The sequence below is a fragment of the Amblyomma maculatum genome, chromosome 1 (genome assembly GCF_055883805.1).
Source record: "Amblyomma maculatum isolate TAMU_Amacu chromosome 1, ASM5588380v1, whole genome shotgun sequence".
NCBI classification, from domain to species: Eukaryota; Metazoa; Arthropoda; class Arachnida; order Ixodida; family Ixodidae; genus Amblyomma; species Amblyomma maculatum.
Window position 1 is genome coordinate 310,807,084 of NC_139344.1, and position 15,926 is coordinate 310,823,009.

Genomic DNA, 15,926 nt, shown 5'->3' on the forward strand with positions numbered 1-15,926 from the left:
ATCATCGATTCGTCCTGTCGTCCGCTGTGTTCGTGTGCTGTCTTTGTGCGCTGGGTCCCGCAAGCATGGAATCAAACCAACTAGCCCAACAAGAAGTACTGCCATATGAAATGCTGCGTGCCGGGATGCAAGAACTACACGGCTATACCTCTCGGGGCTGTCGCTCTAACGGTGAGTATCCTGTTATGCGCACTCATCGAGAAACGAAACGTTTGTTTGTCAGGGCAGGTGCATGTATTGTTCGAGACGAAAATCGTTTGATTCATTTAGGAAATGCAGACCTGAAATACACATTGTTACGCTGAGGTCAATTCTCCAGGCATGCAATGTTATGTCGAATTCGTCGCGAAACCAAAGATGAAAAGGCCACCTGCAGTTCTCACTGATGTGCCAATAAACACGGAGTACAATGCAACAATTAATTGTAAACAAAGTAACTTATGTGTTACGACGACACGCACAACTTTCGGCAGACCACTCCGGCAGGGTTTCCGCGGGGACATCCAAAGTCACTAAAAAATACCATGTACCCTGCTGCTTTTGAATTTGGCAACTATGTTGGCTAAATTACCAAGAATCATTGCGCGCAAAAGAGAGAAGGGAGCGGCGTCAGAGGAGGTTGGCTTGCGGAGGCTGCGCGCGCTCCCTCCTCCATGGGTCGAGAAGCCAAGCGCTTTCAGGAACGTGGCTCCCTCTCGTTGTGGCGGCTGGAGGCCCTGGCAGTGAATAACCAAGTACTCTGTGCTTTCGTCCGCCGCACCACACTCTGCAAGCCGTGTCGTGCATAGTTGTGTCGAACCGGCTTCTGTACACCAGAGTCCGCAAAGCCTCGCTCTTGCCTCGAATAGGAGCCCAGACGGCCATAGAAGTCCGACGGACGTCCGTTTTCGGACATCCGACGGAAGTCCGGTTATGTTGGATATACGTACAGCGGACGTCCGTCGGACTATCGTTCGTGGATCCGGATCGCGTCCCACGGACGTCCGACGGACAGCCGGAGGCGGGCATTCGGACGTTTCCCGGAACTTACTTGCAGAGCCCGCTATTGGTGTAAAAACTTGCCAATAACATTCGTGTAAAGCTCAGCAAGCATGTGCCATGGAAATTTCAGTCACATACTAGTGCTCAATGCCTTTGTCATGAGTAAAGCAGACAACAGAAAATGCAACAGGTTCGTTTCCTGTTGTCTGCTTTACTTTCACACACAAAGCACTGAACAGCAGTGTGCAATTGAAACTTCCATCAAAGAGGCACATATGCTAGCTGAGCTTTACACAAATGCACCATTCCTGAAAACATGCGAAGTGCATAGGCATACCAGCATGCGAGGTAAAAGCAGCATTTTTTTTTTTGCTTTATTGCAAAAACTGCATGCATAAATAGTCTACACTAAAAAAATATCCATGTTAAAGCTGCGTGCAAACATAGACGGAATGGAATGGTACAATGCAGGCAACTGGAGTATTAAGAATCTACTTGAATAATTTTTTTAATTATCCTTGGCCGTGACAGCTCTTCCCTTGGGGAGGTGGTGGAGGAAAAGGTATTTATTGAAACCTAATATTTCAGAATTAGCGAGGAGATGATTGAGTCCTCTGTGGGCGGCCTCCGCAGGCCGGGATTCTAGGAGCTGCTACTATCCCGTGCAGTCGCTCGATCAGCTGTTGCTGGTCTTTCAGGCCTAAGATGGAAAGAGCAGGTTGGGCTCCTCCTGCAATAGAAGGGAAAATGAAATTCAAGTTATCTGTGTTGAACTTTGATTACACATCTCCAAGGGCAACTGCCAGTTTCCCTCAATTGCTTTTTCCAGATGGCACTGTACACATGCATCTCCATTCGGTACTGTCACATACTATATAGAAAGGTCATATAACTGCAGCAAAGCCCATGCAGAATAACAAAAGATACAAACGTAGTTTGACCAGAACCTGGCATTCAGTATTTTAATGTTTTTATGTTGCCTCTTTGAACATGCCACTCTGACCAAACATGGCATGTTATGCTTGCTGCTATGCGCCCTCAGCAATGCCCAAGACATGGAGTGCACATGCAGAGAAACTAAGCATAAAGGATGCTGTATATGAACATAAAGCACAGCCAGAGCATTGCAGTATTACACAGGTACGCATTGGCGGCAGAAACCTGCATTTTGAGTGGTTTAACAGGCAAATTTCTAGTCATTGTTCCTGCTCTGAAAAGAAGTGATCAATAATAACACCATTTAAAATTGCTACCTTTTTATTCTGTAAACTGCACATTTCGCTGGTTTCCATGTACCCTCTACCGAAGACATTCCCTAGGCGTGTCAGGGGTATATCGACATCAACATCTAGGCTACAAGCGTCTAGAAAGCGTCTCCTTAGAACAGCTGTGACGAAGTAACTTATGTTACTGTAACTGATAACATGCAAGCTGCTGCAGCAGAATAAAGTTACATTTGACATGTGGCTAAAGCCCAATGTGAAAGCATAGCCTGCCGCAGTGATTCATGCTTCTACAAGAGTTAAAAGTAAAGTTATTTGTTTACCCCCAGCGCTATATGTGACATTACCATAGCAAGGCTTATACTTACACAAAACACAAAAAGCTGACAACCACAAGCTCCTGATGTATTACCGGCAGCATGCAGCATGGATGTTAGTTACTGAAATATGGTTGCATAATTCTGGCAACCAGCTGTGCATGTATGTCATGGATGTTTCAACTACGCACAACAAATTACAAAAAAAAATAATGGTCTTTATAAATGCAGCCAGCTGTTCACAAGAAACACTGTAGCTTTTTAGGGGGAAGGTAGTGGGTGCCAAAGAAACTGCCCCTGTCCAAGGCCCATAATTTGCCCCTGTGTAATATCGGGGACAAAAGTGTGTGGACTACACAAACTTCAATCAAAGCACGTAACTTTTGCCCCTATGTAATATCGGGGACAAAAGTGTGTGGACTACACAAACTGCAATCAAAGCACATAACTTTCACATCGACCAGGAAACTCGGACCATACTTGTCGATGTGAAAGTTGAACGTTAGTTCTTCCATGTGTGCAAGAGAAATAAGGTCACAATTCGTTTACATCGCGATTCTAGTCCAAAATCTCCAGACATACTGTCCAGAGACTTTCGCCCCCGCAGTATAAGCCACCACTTGAGTAAGAGATTAGTAAAAGAAGTGTATAAAAGACATGAGTGCTGTTGGACAGCCATAGCTATAAAAATGGTATTGACATTGGAGTACTGCCTTAAGGCGGGGCCTAGGGCATTACAAAAGCAAGAGTTAGTGTCCGCTGGTCCTCATATGAACGAACAAAAAGAGGGGGGGGGGGAAGAAATCTACCTCAACTACATGTTTTGTGTGACATCAAGCCGCACGTTAGCATTAAAGATATCACACAGTTTTGTGGAAGATTTGGGAGTGCTTTGCTGCTTTCTTACAGGATTGGACAAAAGAGCTCACCATCTTCAGAAAGGCATGTTATATAGAAATGAAAATAGTTAATTTACTACATCTGGCCACAACAACTTGCACACGGAGAGGAAGATGGACTGAAAACTTTATACATGAATGTACGTATTTACAACAGGTGAAACAATGACCATGATCTATGCTGAAGAGGCAAGAGATCAAAATCTAGCTCAGAACGAGTTCTCCAGGCCGTGGGGCCCAGTTTCATTAACTTCGGGACTCCGCCCACATTTCTCATTTCCAATAACAACGAACTCACACATGACTGGCTAACAAACATTGTGGCATGTCTTTCCACTTTCATAAGGTCATTCACCGTCTCCCTAATACAAACAATGCAAAAGGGACAACAAATTCGTTTCACAACATCTCCCTAATACAAACAATGCAAAAGGGACAACAAATTCGTTTCACAACAAACGGAATTTAGAGAATGGACCTCGAAATGATTGGCTCACTAGGTCACATGCCAAACTCTCCCCTAGGAAAGAAAAAAAGAAAAAAATTAAAACCCATCAAAACGGAATCCCACGTGCGCAACCATTGCCCAAAGCTCGCACCCTTGGCGGCTCCTTTTACAGGGCAATTACTGGCGTCCGAGTCAGCACCATTGCAGACCACATCAGAAGAGCCAAACCTAATCCTCCCGCTCCGCATCATACCGTCACTGTTACACACTTGCCCTTTTTCAACGCCGCCATCTGGCACCATTGTTGGCATCCAGGTTTGGAATCCTCAACGAGACCCACTCAGCGCGCCTGCGCTGAATAATTGTCACTTTTATGGGCTCCCCGACAAGGAAGAGGGCCTGACAGTGTTTTTTTTTTTTTGAACGATAAGCAGTTCTTCCAAAAGAGGTGCTCGTTTCAAGGCTGTGCTGCCTCCGGGTGGTGGGTCCAGTCAGCGTACTAAGGACCCCTTAGTTGGTGTATACTGTTCGTAAAGCTCCTTAAATAAAAATGAGCCCCCTACATGATGCAGCAACGAGAACAAACTGCCTGTCCCCGCATCTTCGAGTGCGACAGCAAAGTCCCCGGAAGAAGGGACTTCTTTCCCTCTCTGCCTACGTTTCTGTTAAGCACTGTAGCTGCTGTAGCTGCCCCTCTGTGCGCGTCTCCCCGCCTCCTGTCCGAGGGCAAGTGGAAGACGGCCGCAGCTGGGCATTGAACAAGTGACCCAAAAAGAGTAGACTGTAATAATGGTGCCTAGCATACCCACCGATCCCTTACAGAAATCATTAAAGGAATGAAAGCAACACATCAGATAACGCTACAATGTTTCTAAGTGCAAAGTCGACAACTCCAAGTCATATAAGTGTATGTACATCTCTGCACATTAACTAGACAGAAACAGTGCAGAGTAAACTAATTATTCAGTGTCTGGCAACACTATTAAAAGGGGATAAAGGTCACGGGGGGCTACGATTAGTACCGTTTTGCCTTTAAACTACAATAACATACTTGTTGCAAGCTTAAAATCAAAGATTCACACCTGTCCCACCCACAGCAATGGAACACACATCTGACTCAAGTCTGCAGAGAAAGAGCAAGCTAGACTATTACAGACGCACCCTTGGTTGTTTTTCTGGCATTTCTGAGGGTGAAGAATCTGACTTGTCAGTAGCATGTATATGAATAAGAATCCTATGACAGTAAATGCATCAAATTTTCTGGAGTGGCTTTTCTTTGCTGACCACATATGAGGTGAGCTATAATTTATCCAACTTGGCCTAGCTTTACTCTACGAATAACAAAGCTATAGCAGGTACACAGTTGTCCACTCTTAGGCTGAACATGCGAGTGCGTGGCATGCACTTTTCGAGATTCCAATGCATCCATAGCAGCCGCACACCGTAGCGAAGAGGCAGACAGCATGAAGTACCAGCCTCTAGTCCCTCTACCGCCACTGGGGTCTCAAACTAGGGACCCCTTGTTTTTGTCAGGACAGGCCCCCTCAGGGTCAGCTAGTGCGTAACATCCTGTATTTTTATCTGATGGAGATGTTTTCCACCACCACCCACAATACGCAGCTGTGCATCATAGCAGATGTGAAGCAACAGCTCCTGGTGCTTCTACGCATAAGCCACTGTGCCTTGATGCATGCCTGCGCACCATAGTAAATAGGCAGACGACATGACGCAGCAGCTCATGGTACCTTTACACATGAGCCCCCATTGTACTTCGATGCGCACCATAGCAAATATACAGACTACGTCACACAGCAGCTCCTGGTCCCTCTATGCAGAAGCCACTTTGCCTCAATACGCACCTGCGTACCTGAGCGAAGAGGCAGACGTGAAGCTGCAGCTCCTGGGCCCTCTATGCACAAGCCACTTAGCATCAATGCACGGCTGTGCACTGTAGTAAAGAGGCGAAGGACGTTAAGCAGCAGCTCATGGTCCCTCTACACATCAGCCATTTTGCCTCGACGTGCATCTGCACACCGTAACAAACAGCCAGATGTGACAAAGAAGCTCCTGGTTTCTCTACACATAAACCACTTTGCCTCAATGCACGTCTGCACACCGGAGCAAAGAGGCAGATGACGTGAAGCTGGAGCGGCTGGTCCCTCTACGCACAAGCCACTTAGCCTTGATGCATGGCTGTGACGGATGCATTGCTATTTTGCAAACTGCATGCCACACATTCCCATTCAAGCTAAGAGTGGACGACTGTGTAAACGTAAAATACTGGCTATTTACTTCAATGGACAATGACAAAAAGTAACATGGTGGACAATGTAAAAAGAATTTGCTGCATAAAGTTTGTTGAAACCAGTTCTACATCCTACATGTAAACAAGCTAAAAACATTACTGTCGAAGGGATGTCCTGTGTGTTTAAAATCATCACGCTCAAACAACTTCAACACTGACAATCATGATTCAATATTAATAATATAGATAATGATACAATACTCACTTTTAGCCATACAAAAGAAATGAGAATGCAAAGGGATGTTGCTGTTTTTTCCCCTTGGATGACAGTTTATCCATGCTCAAAGCGCTGCTTCCTGTTGGCCTACGAAATCGGCTACAGCAAATGGCATCTGAAAAATTTATGGAAGCCTCATACTATAGTCTTCAATGAAAAAAGCATTGCCATACAAAAGCAGAACACAAATACTTTTACAACACACTAAAAGCGCCAACTGCGGTGCTGTTTTTAGGATGACTAGGTACAGGTTTTTGCTGTAGCAAGCCAAATGTTAGCCTTCAACAAGGAAAACATTCCCATACAGAAACAAAACACAAAAACTTTTACAACACATTAAAAGCATCAATTGCACAAATGCTTGTAAGATGACCAGGTACAGGTTTCTGCTATAGCCCACATCATGTGGCCAGCAGTTATCAGAAGCCTTGTATGTGAGCATGATGCCATAGATTCAATTTATGGCTATTACTGTATTAACAAGCATGGGTTTAAAGCTACTTCAATATGATAATCTAAGAACATGGTAAGAGCTTTCAGTGCGAGACAAGCTCAGTATCATGCACTATAAGGTGCTGCATGGCTCTAGTGTAGCTTTGGCATTATCTCGCTGTCAATAATGCAGTGAAGTTCTGAGGAGCCTTTGAATATCTGTAAGGACAAAGCAACAACAATTTTGTTTTCATCTCACTTTTGCTCAGCTCGGTCTTTTTTTTTTTTTTTTTTAGAGCCCGCGGCTTGCATGGCCTCCCAGTATGCCTGTGTTGTATAAAAGAAGGCGTTGCAGGCACCAGAGCTCACAGCCCAACTGTATCGCGGCGACGGTATGTCAAATTCGTGCCAGAACAGCGCAGAACGGGTCAAGAAAAAGACAAGTGCTGACTTTTTTTTCTCTCATCTCCTTGTCCGGTTGTTCTGCGCGGTTCGGTCTCACATGCATAACCAACATGCGCAAGGTGCTGTCCTGGTTTGTCAAAGCTGAAGGAGAGTACTAAACCTTTAGTTATTTAGTAGCTACAGCCGTTCCTTCTAGAAACTATAGTTGCCGTAAAGCTCAAGGGAAAAAGATAAGCGGCTGTCCATTAAAAAAAAAAAAATCCTCGCGACGTTTTCACAAGTGTAGGCATGTCGCACGATAGGCTCGAGTGCAAACGTTTTCTCGTATAGATTTTACTATGATTTTACAACTCAGCAAGTTGCGCATGGTTAACAAATTCGTGAAACGAAAATGTAGCTGCCCAGTTGCAATTTCCCTTGCTTCAGTAAACATTAAGCATGCCGATTCCAAAATATCTCGTCGAAATATTGCTTCTGCATTTAATAATACCATTCTGAAATCACAGCATTTTTGCGTTCCTGAAGCGATTATGCGACCCTGTAGGCCGGAATTAGAAGTACTCGCCTACGTCATGTTTAGCCGTTTGGAAACGCAGAAATAGTCATTATTTCCCATAAAATAATAGGTTCCTGTTAAAGTTAACAAATAAAGGTATAGTATATCAATTATTCGCCCACGCAAACGCATTTCTTCAACAATCTGTACCAAGGCAATCCCATGGTAGAAGAACAATCCCTCGTTACTGTCACGTGACGCGCGGTCGGCGGCGGCGGAGGAGGATGGGTGGTGTCTGCTTCTCGCTGCGCTCTGGAACAGCGAGAGGTGACGCTCAAGTTCAGGTTTTCGGTAACGACGACTATACCTCGCTCCGCTGGGTACTTCAAATGACAATGGTTCCAATCTTATTTGTTGTTTTCTTTTTTTCTTTCTTTTTTTTTTTTGTGAACATTCGTGATGGAGCACGTCCTGAGCAGTCTCATACCACCGGTACAACTTTGTTGTGCGGCCGCTGCTGTAAATTTTTTTTTTTATTATTGGCATCATTAAAGATACGATGTAAATACGGTTTCAGGTCAAAGAAATCGACAAGTGTGTTCAATCCGAGTGGTGGGTGGAGTGTTTCAGGAGCGGGCGCCGCGGCGCGTACTCGTATATATTAATTGCTCGCCTCCGCGCTGCATCATTGAGAATAGCGTCGAGCTTCGCTTCCTTTATTTCGGCTGGATGACCTGAACTATGGCACTACACGGAGAGCCGGAAACAGAAAAAAAAAAAAGGTTGGTACAATGTACTTGGGTGGTCCTTTCACCCAACGCGTTGTCGCAGCTTTCCCAAGCAAAAAAAAGTGCGTGGCAAAAGATAGGGCCGACCTTTCTCGCCGACCAAAAAGTGGCCGGCCGACCTTCGGCACCCGAATGAGGGCCGGCGTCGGGGATTGACACTGACCTAACGTTGGCCGATTTTAGGCAATCGACTACGGCCCAACCTTTTGGCCCGACGTGACCGACCACCTGCCGCACGTGGGCCTGCCGTCTGCCAGCGTTACTGAATGGTCGACCGCTCGTCTGCCCTAGCATTTTGCTGACGAAAGACCATACGTCGGCCGGTTGCTTCCCGACGCCGGTTAGTGGCCGGCATCGCCCCTCGTGCAGGTATCATGCCATGCATTTAATATATCGTGGGCCATGCATATATAACGGGGTAGCACATACAAATGCATCAAGAAAAGCAGTAGCTTTTCTGATGTCATGAAGAAACAAAAGCTGCAGTATTTGGTGAAAAATTTATTTGTCAACAGCGTTCAGAAAAAGCTCGCGATTTGCTTTTTAATAAGCGTGGATATATGACTGCGCGTGTGCCACATATGGAAGATGGGCTTGAGGCTTGGTCTCCTTCTTTTGGCAGCCTGTCGATCACTTGATGTCTGCGACTGGTCGGATCTGCGGCAGGTTCCATCTTGGTCAGCTGTACGAAGACAAGTGTTTTAATGAAATATTTCCTTTTCGCCTAGACTTTTACATTGCAGGCAAATATAGGGTGAAAGGTAGAAAAAATAATGTCTGCTCACTGCCACCAACTGCACTATCACATCAATATATTTTATGCGCTTGACTTCATGCGACCCTACTGAAAACGCATTAGCGCAAAGCCGCAATAGGTAATCAGGATCCGTGAATCCGCGAGAAAGGCGCGATCACTTCGTTTTGCTGGAGTCATGATGTTGCAATTTGAAACCGTAGCGCAGTCAAACCTTATCCTCCCGAAGCGCGTTCTTGAATGCTAATGCTGCAATTTAATAATTCTAGCAAAACCAAGTGTCCGCGCTTGTCATAGAGCGCGTATGAGGGATTCCAACGCGGCTGAACAAACAGTTTCCGCGATATTTACATGAAACCTACAATAAGTTTATTCCGTAGAATACAGCTTAATTTTCTCAAACTAGATGGAACTTTTACAGCAAAAGCGACCGGATATTTAACGATAAGTCATCTGATTTATTTTCGTTATTTAACAACCGAGCATTATTTTAAAAATTCGGCTATTTAGACAGCCCAACTCTTAGAAGCTTATAGAACCCGTTGTAAATTTTTAAAGCTTGAAACAGGTTAGCTGAACACCTCATGAGCATGTAAGCACCAGGAAATAATCCGCACGATGAAAATACAACTGCTTGCCCAGAAAGCAAGCGCACAGAGCAAAATCAATGTGAAACGGCTCAGATCTGTGTGCATCACATATATAATTCCAAAATCCACAAAATGAACGCACTGGCTCACTTACCTTGCCAGCATACCGCATCACTCAATCATCAATTTTCACGTATAGACATCATTACAGCAGCAAAAAAAAAAATAATAATAATAATAATAATAATAAACACGGCATAAACATTGTACTCAGTCCTGGCACGAGCTTGCTTGGCAGCAGCGATGATGCTTGTACAGCTTCTGATCGCTCCTATGGCGAGGGGTGCTGCAATATTTATATCAGTGATAGCATTTGACATTTAACTGGGTTGCATGCGTCCCATCGATGTGAGTCGGATAATCGAATTTTTCAAACAAAATCAGCGCTAATACCTGTCCGGCAAGTGCACCGCCATAAAGAAGTGAAAGGCCAGCGTTTTAGTGTAGAGGAGACCAAGGACTTCGGGCTTCGGCGAAACGAGCTTCCACTGTCGCAGCCAGTTTCCAGATCAGCTGATATCGCCTCCCTGCACGATCAGCGCAAGGCGCGCATACCAATTACAAAATATGCATTTACAGTAACAAGATGCGCATAAGTCTCAAAACAATACATAATTAGTTGCAGTTCATTATCGTATAGAAGAAAATCAGCGCTAATTTGACTTACCTGATGGGTATACATGTCAGTGCATGCACTTCGATATGAAGTGAAAGACGGGCGTTTTGGGGCAGAGGAGATCGGACCTCGGACTGCAGCGAAAAGAGCTAATTCCACCGCCACAGCATCGTTTCCAAGTCGGCTCAGCACGTCTTCCTGCGCAATCAGAGCGAAATGCGCACACATCGATTATAAAAAAAAAAAAAAAAATGCACGTAGTAACAAGATGCGCATATATATACGCGCTCCAGAAACAGTTGCAGTATATTGTCGTATCGAACAAAATATGTGCTAATTGGACTTACCTGATCGGTATAGTGTTATGGTATATCGGTATAGGTATGTTAAAAGGCGAGCATTTTGGGGCAGGAGATACCGAAGGACCCAGACTGCAAAATGAGCCAATTCTGCCACCGCAGCCAGCCGCAGCCTTGTTTCCAAACGGCTCAGCAAGTCTTCCTGCGCGATCAGCGCCCACACCAATTATATATATATATGAAGAAAGATGCAAGGGGTATATAACAAGACGAACATATGCTCCAAAACAATACATTATTATGTTCAGTATAATATCGAATCTAGCAAAAAGCTCCTCTGATTAAGACCGAAAGATCATGTACAGTACTCACGGATTGAAATAGGACACTCGGAGCGCAAGCCTTGCAGCGCCACGCAGGCAGTGTGGTAAACAACAGGCCGGCTTATTGGCGACCGGAAGGAGCAGTTCTGCTTTTTAGATGTTCTCCCCCTCGCGCTATACCACAATGCAGCACCTTGGTTCCATGAGCATCCACGGGCGGCGCTGCATGCAGCGACGGCCACGCGCTCCGAGTGTCCTATTTCAATCCGTGAGTACTGTACTTACGCATGTTTTGGTGAACTTCGGCACGAAGAATCTGTACAAGCGGCTGCAATCATCAGCTGCATATATGGGCTGTCCTTTTCAAACGCTGACTGCACCAGGAGGTTGAGACAGATTGAATTTGCGCGAAATAAAAGCGGACGATAAGATTAGGCAGTACGCATCGCGCCCACACGGAGGCTGGCCGTCGACTGAGTGACGCCGCGGCCGCGCATCTTAGCTCGCGCGGGATGTGTTTTCCCGCCATTTGGACATGTGACCTCAAGAAGGGAGGAGGGGGGGAGAGAAGCTGCAAAAAGCAGCGAGAATCTCCCTGTGTGCGGTGCATGCAATTCTTTTTTTTTTTTTTTTTTTCGCGCTATCTCTCTCTGCCTCGGCATTCCTGTCGCCCCCCGCGGTAGGGTGCCTCGATGCCTTTCGCCTCCCCGTGGTTCTTTCCGCTTTGCCGCAAGGAAAAGAGATGGGCCGATGGGGGGCAGCGGGTCCCGCGCAGCGAGAAGCAGTTTTCTTTCTTTTTCACGTACTCCCCCTCCCCCCCCCCTCCCTCGTCGTTCAAGAAGCGTCGAGGTAGTTTCTTTTCTTTTCTTTTCTTTTTTCTACGGCTTCTGTAGAACCCCCGTCTTGATACCAGCGGCTGTAGTTCTTTGCATGAAAAAAATATGGCTTGGAGTGAATGTATGTAATGTTCTTTTAACCGAATATCTTCCACATAAACCAAGTGTGGGGCAGTAGAACACCTGCAGCTTCATTTAGCCAAAATAGCAAGACCTGGCTACGTATATAGTGTTCAGTAACTTTATCGGAACCGTCTTGGAAACTTTTCCAAGACGGTTAAGTTGCAGAACACTGTATATTATGAGTGCTTTTGCAGAGATTACATAGTCCATGCGGATTTATACTTCCCAAAGCAGTACGTGGGTTATTTAGAGTCCCTCGGGCTGTCATATTAATCGCAAACCACATTTCCGTTTTCGCGTTTGGTTTCCATCATAATGCGGCTTCTGCAGCTCGACTAAAGCCCGTGACTTCGAGCTCAAGCTGGTAAATAACGATTGAATCACATAGTAACTGCTGCAAGTTTCTGACAAAAATATATTTTGTCCATTTGTTCTAGGGATGCATGAAAATCAGTAGAAGGTCGCAGGGCGAAGTGCACCGGATCCGGATGAAAGCTCATAAAAGCTCACCGCCTCTTTTCTTGACCCCGTACGAAATGTAAACTCACGGAGGCTGCGAAACGAATTTAAGGGCGTTTAGGATTGATAGGTTTCGAGGGCACTGGCAAAAGTAATTGACGGTTAACATATAAACCTTAAAGGCACGTGATCTCTTCGGTTTACCGTGGGTTTGCTTAGAGTTATGTTATAGGTTAACTTTATGATGAGGTTGTTTAAATTCAGAGGTTACCATTTAACCATAAAAAAAAATGGACAATTACATTCGTAGGTTCATAGCAGTTACCGCGCAAATCTTAGGCACTTAATACTAAGTATGCTTCAAACAGACAATCAGCGCCTACCAGTTCACAAATTCAAGCATAAGTTCATGACAACTCGCGATCAACCACAGAGTGTACCATACCCGCCGCGGCTCAATTAGCGCGCGGTTAAAGCGTTATTTCAAAATATGTATAAATAACAGTTAATTTCACCTCCTGTTGCGCAATGTATATTTCTATCAGCAGGCTCAAATGATATAGTGTCAATATATATCATGCACGCGGTATAACTCAATGTTGCATAAAAATAGCTGTTTCAATGATACGAATTTTCCACTTTTCTCCTGCTAAGCCGACTGCCTCATGGAATGTAGAGGGGAAACCTGCGGTATTGCAGGAGACTTTACTTTGATATGGACAATGTTATTTAATGATATATTATAGCAGCAGTGAATACGCGGCTGGGGAAAAGGGGATTCGAGGAACTTTATATATATTCTGGCATTTCATACCATATTTCTGCGTGTGAGGCTGACGTTGAAGAATTTAACAATGTAGACCGCCACTGGTGCAGGAACCGATCGATCCTCGTCATGTTGCGCGGGATTCCCAAACCCCATCCCTTTGAATTTTCTCAAAAGAACCAAATGTTACTTTTTGCACAATGCTTGTGTTCGCAGGAAGTTACGTTCGACAGGCGAATCGTCCGGGCGATTGGCTCTTTGCGTGCCTTTCATTTTTATTTGAAAACTATCAGGACCACATTTGTGTTCTGGATAAACACAGTCGGCCTCGGCATATTGATATATAAGGAATAGAGCTTTCCTAATCCCCGTGTTTTAACTGAGGCGGGCAAATATTTGTCCCAAGCTGTTCCATTTATCCTCATGTCGGCAATATACCCGAGTTTCGTCTATCGAGAGTGCAGCATATATATGCGAAGCGTTACAGCTCATTTGGTCCAAAAGCCACCTCGCTAACCCGGTTTTCGCTTGAGTATCGTCGAGTTTTGTCTGAAATATTCGGAATGTGGTAGTAAATATGCAGATGCGGTCCAGGTTCCCACCGGGATCTGTGACAGATGCTGCGCCTTTACTTTCCTATAACCAATTTGCAATTAACTGCGGTTGTCCACCGAAATAGAGAGATAGAGAGAAGAATGAGAAGGCGTTGTATCCCGTCAAACGTTAAGGGGAAGCTTGAGCGTCCCCCTAATTTTTATTTCCTTCTTTCAATTATTATTAACTATTCCATCGTACCACTGTGTAAGGTCGTGGAACAATTTACTCTGTGCGACTGCAGACGCGCGTAAGTGCGTGCGTGCGTACGTGCATGAGTCACAATAGTCACACTAGGGATAGATATTAACTCAATAATCTCGGACATCTTGTTCATCCTAAAGTTATAGCTAATTAACGTATGCGCGATACTTCTGATAAAGCCTAGTGCACACAGGTGCCAACTTTCCCACATCTGTGTTCCTTGATTGTTTATTGATCCAGCCTCCCAATGATACGACCCTGCATGGCTTAGCACGTGTTTTCTTGTGTATTCCTCTTGCAAAGTCAATCTACTTTGATTATATTTTCACTATAGCTAGGTGGTGGCGCCTATTTGGGTTCCGCCTTGTCTTCATTATGCCCTTTGTTGTGCGCTATTGGGTATCCGAGTTAGTGGATCACATAGGTTACGTTGGGCGGCCTTAACTTTTATACTGGCTTGGAAGTAGAAGGCAGATGTTTGTAGTGCATGGTCAGGGGAAGCAGGCGCACGTGTTCGCATAGTTAGAGGAGATGTTCGTAGACGGAGCATGGATAGCCATAGCAGTATCTAATCTCTGCGAAGCGCTCTGCTATTCTGCGCCCCTACACATATGTGCCAAAGGTATGCGAAGTGGGAGACGCCTGTTGCACCCAATCTCCCGCATGCTCTAAGAGACTTTCGGTGGCGCACTGAGTGTGGCGTATTCGATCCCCACCAAATTAAACAGGCTTTACAGCTGGCATATTGATCTGCACTGTATCAACTTTGGTCAGGTCGAGTCTCACACACGTGTCCTTAAGGACTGTGTCGCAGCTTGGACATTCCGCTGCCTAGCGCCGTGAGCTTTTTCGTCGCACAGTGGAAGGCCGCGCGAAGCGTTCGAACAACGTGTAGTGAAGTCCGTGGGATTGATCATTTGGCAGAATAGGAACGCGGTCGATCGTATTCTTTCGGTGACCCCGTTGTCTACTGTTCCCCATGCTAGTGCGTCTCACCTAGATATAGCCATCTGTTAGCTCTTGGAGAGCAAAGCTTTATCCGGAGGTTGTTGACGCGGCACATCAAACTCAGGAAGGTCACTTGTACATCGAAGTGATTTGAACTCGGTTCTTGTCTTGAAAGACGCAAGCCTGCGGCTCACGCGTATATGTGTGAGCACAAAGGATCGAGCAATCGACTGTCTGGAAATTTGTTAGGTGGTCAGAGCTCCCGAGGGAGTCCTGTTGCAGCTGCGCATTATTGATATACAACGTGTGACCAGAAACTCACTGCATTATATATTTCTTGCCGCTACCTTATATGTTCGGTACTGTTTGCTGTTTTACTGAAACATTATTTATTGTCCCAGTGTGCTTTGCTATTTCCATGTTTATCAATAAGATTTCTTTGGTTCCCTGCTAAGTAAATGGTTGAAGTTCACGCCTATGACGTCATGATCGTTTCTACTCTCTTATCCCGGTACTTTTCAAGCAGAAGTCTTAAGTTTCTGGACCTATGCAGCATTCCTTCCACATGCAGGGCTATTCTACAAGCGATCTCTCGGCTTAGTACGTACGACAGATAATTCGCTTTAATCCCTTCCGATACATGTTCACGCCTTAAAACTAAAAGTTCTCCATATTATTAGTCTGAAGCCACAACAAAAACCCGAAATTGCGGCAGCTGCTTCAGGAAAGAATTCTTTTCAATTAGCTTCTTTTATTGCGCGTACCTCGTGTAGCTCTCAATAAATATTATTAATTTTCAATCACTCTGTATAACATAGGGGTCTCAAACTCATATTGATATGC

At 45.1% G+C, this 15,926-nt stretch overlaps 1 long non-coding RNA gene across 2 annotated transcripts; it reads right to left on the bottom strand.

The window, feature by feature from the left end:
- Positions 1–8,999: 8,999 nt before the first annotated feature.
- On the bottom strand, positions 9,000–11,734 carry LOC146207073 (uncharacterized). Of its 2 annotated transcripts, none has more exons than XR_014705419.1 (5): positions 11,439–11,734; positions 10,879–11,032; positions 10,583–10,729; positions 10,309–10,442; positions 9,000–9,193 (listed from the first exon to the last, which is right to left on the bottom strand). It is a non-coding gene; the product is annotated as an uncharacterized LOC146207073 (long non-coding RNA). The 2 variants fall into 2 exon arrangements; XR_014705415.1 differs by lacking the exon at positions 11,439–11,734 and adding an exon at positions 11,203–11,430.
- Positions 11,735–15,926: the final 4,192 nt, after the last annotated feature.